Below are 6999 nucleotides of genomic sequence, written 5' to 3'. Positions count from 1 at the left end.
TCTTTTTTCTCTCTAAAATAATTAAATATCTACTATGCCTTATAATTTTTTTACACCATGCGCAAAAAATCAGAAACTCAAAATCCATATATAATTGATAGTAATAATTAGGGGTGGTAAAACGGGCTGAACCCATCGGGTCGATCCGCTAAACCCGCTAAAAAGGCGAGTCGGACTAGGATTTGGAGCCCACCAAATTTAAAAACCCGCACCGGCAAATTGGCAGGTTTTGGCGGGGCGATCCGCCGGCCGAAGATTTTATTTTCTTTTTTTTTCATTCTTCTTTTAGTTATTAATTTTATTTATTTTATTTTACAATTTCGTATATATGCTCAAATTATGTGACTTGTTTTTTAAAATAAAGATGATTCTATTGACAAATATTATTTTGAACAATTTAATTGAAGTTAAAAATAAAAAAATTATATTATAATTTAACTACTTTTTGTATTTAATTTTTTAATTATTATTTTTTGGTTAATTTTAATGAATTTTATTTTTCAAAAAAAAAAGAGTCAAGTGGGCTAGCTCGCCGACCCGCCAATCCGCCATAAAGTGGGGCAGGCTAGCATTTTAAGCCCATTTTAGTTGGCGGGATGGGAGATAAATCTCATTTGTAGGGTTTAGCTTGTACTTGATTTAAGGGATTTTATGACCTTTTACCCACATTTATTCAATAAAATAGCATGGTTTTGTATATTCTCCTTTAATTGTGCTTAAGAGTGAAAACATGCTTTTTAGGACTCAAAATAGATAAATTTAATTCACCTTGACTCTATTAGATGCCTTGATATGTTTGTTAAGTGATTTAAGGTTTAGGAGGCAAAGATTGGATAAAGGGAATGAAGAAAAAGCATGTAAAGTTGGAGAACTCATGAAGAAATGATGGAACCAAAAAGCTGTCAAGCCTGACCTCTTCGCACTTAATTGACCATAACTTGAGCTACAGAGGTCCAAATGATGCGGTTCTAGTTGGGTTGGAAAGCTAACATCCGGGGCTTCGAAACTATATAAGATTTGCCATAGTTGCATCGCGCATAGGGGCACGCACGCGCACGGTACACGGACGCGCCGATGATGGCACATGACCCACTTAATGCAACACGTGGCCAGCGATTTTAAAAGCCTTGTGGGCCTAATCCAACTCATTTCTGATGCTATTTAAGCCAAGGATTGAATGGGAAATGAACATACTTTTCATACTTGTCATCATTAGTCATAGTTTAGTTTAGAAGTAGTTAGAGTTAGAGAGAGAAGCTCTCTCTTCTCTCTAGAATTAGGATTAGGAATTAGGGTTAGATTAGGATCTCATAGTTCTAGGTTTAATTCAAGTCTCCTTCTACTTCTACCTTCAATTGATGATTGCTACACTTTGGTTCTTCTTTCTATCCATATCCTCTTGTTGTAATTTCTCTTATTTTGTTTCTAGGTTTTGTAATTGAGATATTTTTGTTCTTTTGTTTTCTTTTAATAATGCAACTTGAGATAATTCATGTGATTGTGATGTTGTTGATTGTTGTTTTGTTAATTCTTTGTAATTGTTGGTTGTTGATTCCTTTTATTCTTACAAATAAAAAATGCTTCCTTTCATTACCCTCCAAGTGTTTGATGAAATGCTTGAGAGGATGTTAGAGTAGAATTTTATGTTCTTGGCTTGAGAAGGTGACTTAGGATTTCTTGAGTTTCTAGTGTCCAATGATTGATAGTTGATAGCCATTGACTCTAGCCTTCAATAATCCAATTAGTGAAAAGCTAGGATTTATGGACTTGGATTGATATTACTCACTTGACTTTCCTTTGCTACTTGATTAAAGGATGACTTAGTGAGATTAATCCTTGCAACTACCATGCTTGTGGCTAGTGATAATGATGAAGACCCTTGACAACCAAACCTTGCCAAGACCATTTTGTTAATACAATTTCATTACCATTTTCTATTCATTTTTTCTCATCTAAAACCCCAAAATAAATAAATCCATAACCAATAACAAGAACACTACCCTGCAAGTCCTTTGAAAGACGACCCGAGGTTTAAATACTTCGGTTTATAGATTTTAGGGGTTTGTACTTGTGACAAACAAATTTTTGTATGAGAGGATTCTTGTTGGTTTAGAGACTATACTTCGACGAGATTTCATTTGGAAAATTCTAAACCGTCAAAAATCCAATCATCAAAATGGCGCCGTTGCCGGGGACTTGCAATGGTGTTACATTATTGGTTATTGTGAATATTGTGAATATGTTTGTCTTTTGCTTGTTTGTTAGTTTTTGTTAGGTTTAGGACTTCGTTGCTTATCTTTGTTAATTTTTGTTTTCTTTGCTATTACAATTCTCATCCTCACTTTGGCTATGAGTTTGGCTCAAATTATGTTGTAAGAAATGGGAACTACAATGGTAAAATGCATCAAGGATTTGGGCACAATCTAAGATGGGAAGAGCCTCAAGGGATTGATCAACCTTCTTGGCAACAACCTCCAACTCCTTATGGGTATAACTCTTATCCTAATGCATATCAATCTAATGGATGTGGTAACCCTTATTGTGATTGTCAACAACCACTACCACATGCCTATGAATCACCTCCTCAACATGATTTTGAACCACCTTGCTCACAAGTCCCATATCACCAAAACCCTCCATATGACCTCAATCCTTATCCACCATACCCACTACCTTATGAGCCATATGAACCATACATGGAACCACCACCATTCCAACACAATTACTCTCAAGAACCACCTCAATGCACACCATCTCCATCCTTACCAAGAAGAACCACCTTCCTGCTATAAACCCTCTCTCCAAAATAATGAACCCTCTTATCCACCCCAAGCCCCAATAGATGACTCTCTCACATTGCTACTTCAAGGGCAAGCGGATATGCAAAGGAACACCGTAGAGTTTGTGACTAACTTGACCAAGGTAGTGTCTACCTTAGCCTACAAATTTTTGAACACTCAAGGTGCTTCCGTGGCCACATGTGAAGAATCCATTGAAGATCATAGCATGAAGCAGAGATTGAAAAATCCGGTGGAAAATGAGGGAGGCTATGTTGTATTAGAGCAATTGGAGGAGCCTATGGTTATTGAAGAAAAGGAAGAAGTGGTTGAAGATTTAGGAGACGTTGAGAGTCCATGGGAATGTAGCATCATGGAAAACTCTTCCAAGAAGCTTGACATTGATGTTGAGGAGGGTGCGCAACCTCCAAAGCATATCATGGTTGAAGACTTTGAAGAGGTTGATCAAGAGATGGATTCAATTATTGGTGAGTTCCTATCCGCAATTGAATCCTCTCCCATTGAGCTTGACATAGAGGGTAAGGAAGAAGATACCTCACCTCCCATACCCTTGGTAAGCCACGAAGAAAATATCAAATTGGAAGGAAGCTACCAAGAGGAAGAGGTTGAAGTTGATATAAGTTGTCAAGAGGTGGAAGTTACAAGGGAAGAGCACAAGAGCGTAGACATCGCAATGGCTAAGTGTGGGGAGGCCCCCCTTCCCAAGCCACCATCACCTAACATAACATTCAAGTGGGTAAAATTTCTATCCCCAAGCTTCACTTTCTCACTTGAATATGGTTTGATTGAAAATGATGGGCAACTTAGAGCTCTTTGTGGAGTTAAGAGTAAGAGGGAGTGGTGTAATGGTTGGAAAAAGAATGTTAGGCTCATTAAGGTTAAACCCTCAAGGCATAAATACTATGGTTGGAAGAATGCTAAATTGTATGGGTCTAAAAGGAAAATTTGGTGCATAAAGGAGAATTTTATATGCCTACCACCCAAGTTGAATCATGATGATCAACTAGAAGATGGGTGTGAAAATAAGATGTGGGATCCCGGATCGCACAATGAAAATCAAATTTGGGAGCTCATGGTTTGTGGAGAACTCCATCAAAGCTTGAAGATATTGAAATTGAAGAATGGAGCTTATTGGAGATTCAAGCATTGGTGAAAGTTCCAAGATGCGTACAAGCACAAGCCGCCTTGATAAGAAGCTCCCCATAAGTCCAACTTAAGGACAATAAATAAAAGTGCTAGGTGGGAGACACCCCACCATGGTAAACTCTTTCCATACTCTTTTAGTTTTGTTAATAAGTGAATTGAGTTGCCATTGTAGGTAGATTATCATTTTCATTTTTATCTTTTGTAAATATTGGTAGAATTAGTTTAATTTCTTGTTTTTATTGTTTTAGTATAGTATGATAAATAAGGTTTTAGGGTGTTTTGGTAGTTGTTTGGAGGATTGAAAGGCATGGATTGGTGCAAGAACTTAGAAAAAATTTTGAAAAACAGAACACCATCCACGCGTGCGCGCACATAACGCGTACGCGCACCTGAGCATTTTTCGACCATCCACGCGGACGCGCACTGTACGCGTACGCGTGGATACAAAAATTCGACCCCACCCAAAAACTCGAGAGTCAGGCCTGCACTGTGCGAACATTGGGCCTAAGGCACAAGTCTATGCATGCGTGCGCGCACCTGGCGCTTACGCGCACATGATCTTAAGTTCGCAATGCACGCGTACGCATGCTGTGCGCGCGCACGTCGATTGCACGATCCACACTCCTGGTACTTCAACCAGAGAGTTGTGCCAGACTTGGGCCGACATTATGCCTCCGGCCGAACTCGATGCACGCGTGCACGCACCTGGCGCGTATGCGTCTTTCAACCAATATGCCCATTGACACGTAAACGTGCATGACGCGCACGCGTCGGTAAAAAAAAAAGAGTTTTTTCTCCCCTTCCATTTTCTTTTGCTTATCACATTCGCATACTTCTACTCTTCCCATTTTCATTTAGTTTTTATAGCATGTTTTCGTTTTTTAAGTCATTTCAATAATGGTGTTGAAGTCTTATACTCAATTATTGAGACTCTCTTGTTTTATCTTGGTGCTTTGTGACCTGTTTAACGTTAATTGAAATATTTTGTTCCACACACAAGGTAGTGCTTTAATCCTTCCTAACTCATTGTCATTTGTTTTTGTGCTTCATCATCATTGAGTCAGGTTGGGACCAAATGCCCTCATGCTTGTCACTAATCTTGTTTGTGTCAATTCTTATTTGATCTTGATGCTCAATATACTCTCCATGCTTTAACTTTACTCTTGCATCAAGTATCAGTTGATATGCCTTTTGCTTATAATTGATTTCTCACTCACATGTTGTAGCTACCATGTAGTAGGGAATCATACTCTTATTTGGCATTAGCCCCGCCTATGTTCTATTTGCCTTGATATCTTTGTTATAGGCTTAATTTTCTTTCCTTTTCTTTCCTTCTAGGTTGGCCACCAAGAAGGGAAAAAGGAAAAGTTTCTAAATGGGGAAACAAACAAGTCATCCGCACAACCTTGTGAAGGAGCTCATCAATTATAGCAACCCATCCACCTTGCTCTTCTTCGCATGCACCGAGGACGGTGCAATCTTCAAGTGTGGGGAGGTCGTTCGACCGATCTCCATGGGTAAAAAAATTTCCTTTTCAACACCAATGTTAGTTAGTCGTTGCATTGCATGATAGGTTGCATGTTAGTTAGAATTTGTACATATTTTTACCATTTCTTTTTTATTAGGACTACTTGGTTAGGGTGATGATTTCCTTTCCAAGAAACTATTTTAGGGCACCCTACCAATTTGAAAAAGAAAATTTGTGGAACTTGCTTGAAAGAATTTATTTTGGAACATGGTTTTTGAGCTAAGAACACAAGCTTGTGAGACTTGAGCCTAATGATGTGGTTACATTTTATAACCACTTATTTTCCTTCTTGTGTGCATTATTCTCTTTCTATGATTGTAATCTTTGATTTGTTTGAATCTATATATCCTATTATTCCTTGTATTCATGCATTTATATGATTGAGCCCATCATTTCATTAGCTCACTTACCCAAATGGCCTTACCTTTTATCTTCCTTTGTTAGCCAAATTTGAGCCTATGATTAACCCACTTGTTCTTATTTTAGCACAGTACAAGCCTTAAAGCGGAAAACAATGAATATCCTTTATTTGGATCTTTGATTGGCTTAGGCTAGTGAGTGTGAATGTCATTCAAGAGTGGGAAAACTTTGGGACATTGGTTGGGATAAAAAGGTGTTTGTGTTTTGTATTTTTATATTGGGAAATTGGGTACATACTCATGTATTGATTAAATGTATAGACCTTATGCATTAATGTTCGTGTGTATAGTTTGAAAGAAAAAGAAAAATGAAAAGAAAAAAAGAAATAAAAGTGAAAAAGAAAAAGAAAAGAAAAGAAAAGAAAAAAAATGTATATAGAAAAAGAAAGAAAAAAAATCAATAAAGGGGACAAAATGCCCCAAAGTGAAGCTCAATAAGAATCAATGCATAAGTGTTGTGAAATGAAAAGAAAATGCATGAGTATGTGAAAAAGTGAGGAATGGATAGTTAGATTAGTACTTAATTGTATAGGTCATTATATAGGTTAGGTGGGAAAGTTTAAGTTAATCAAAGATTCAAATCCTAAGTCCACTAGCCATATATGATCCTACCTTGACCCTAGCCACATTACAACCTAAAGAAAAGACCTCATGATAATTGTATGCGTGCATTGAATAATTGTTGATTGTTAGATGAAAAACAAATTTTGGAAAGCATGATTAGGGGAGAATTGAGTGAATCAACCCCAAACACTTGAGCGACTAGAGTGCAAACACTTCCGGTGAGGGTTCGATGCTCAATTCCATGATTCCCGGCTTTCATAAGCTTTCTTCTTGCAAGTCTATTTGAACTTCAATTTTTATATCTGAATTGGTAGGATTCATGAATCATTATATGATCTTGACCCTACTTGTGCATGTATGACTTGGAGGATTGATTTATTTTTAACCAAGTAGGTAAAACCATTTTGCATTTAGTTGCATATAGTTTAGGTTGCATATAGTTTATTTACATTGAATAAATGTTGATACCCTTTGTTTCTCTCTTGGCTTAAGCATGAGGACATGCTTGGTTTAAGTGTGGGGAGGTTGATAAACCCCATTTGTA

The sequence above is a fragment of the Arachis hypogaea genome, chromosome 9 (genome assembly GCF_003086295.3).
Source record: "Arachis hypogaea cultivar Tifrunner chromosome 9, arahy.Tifrunner.gnm2.J5K5, whole genome shotgun sequence".
NCBI classification, from domain to species: Eukaryota; Viridiplantae; Streptophyta; class Magnoliopsida; order Fabales; family Fabaceae; genus Arachis; species Arachis hypogaea.
This window is presented reverse-complemented; position numbering follows the sequence as displayed.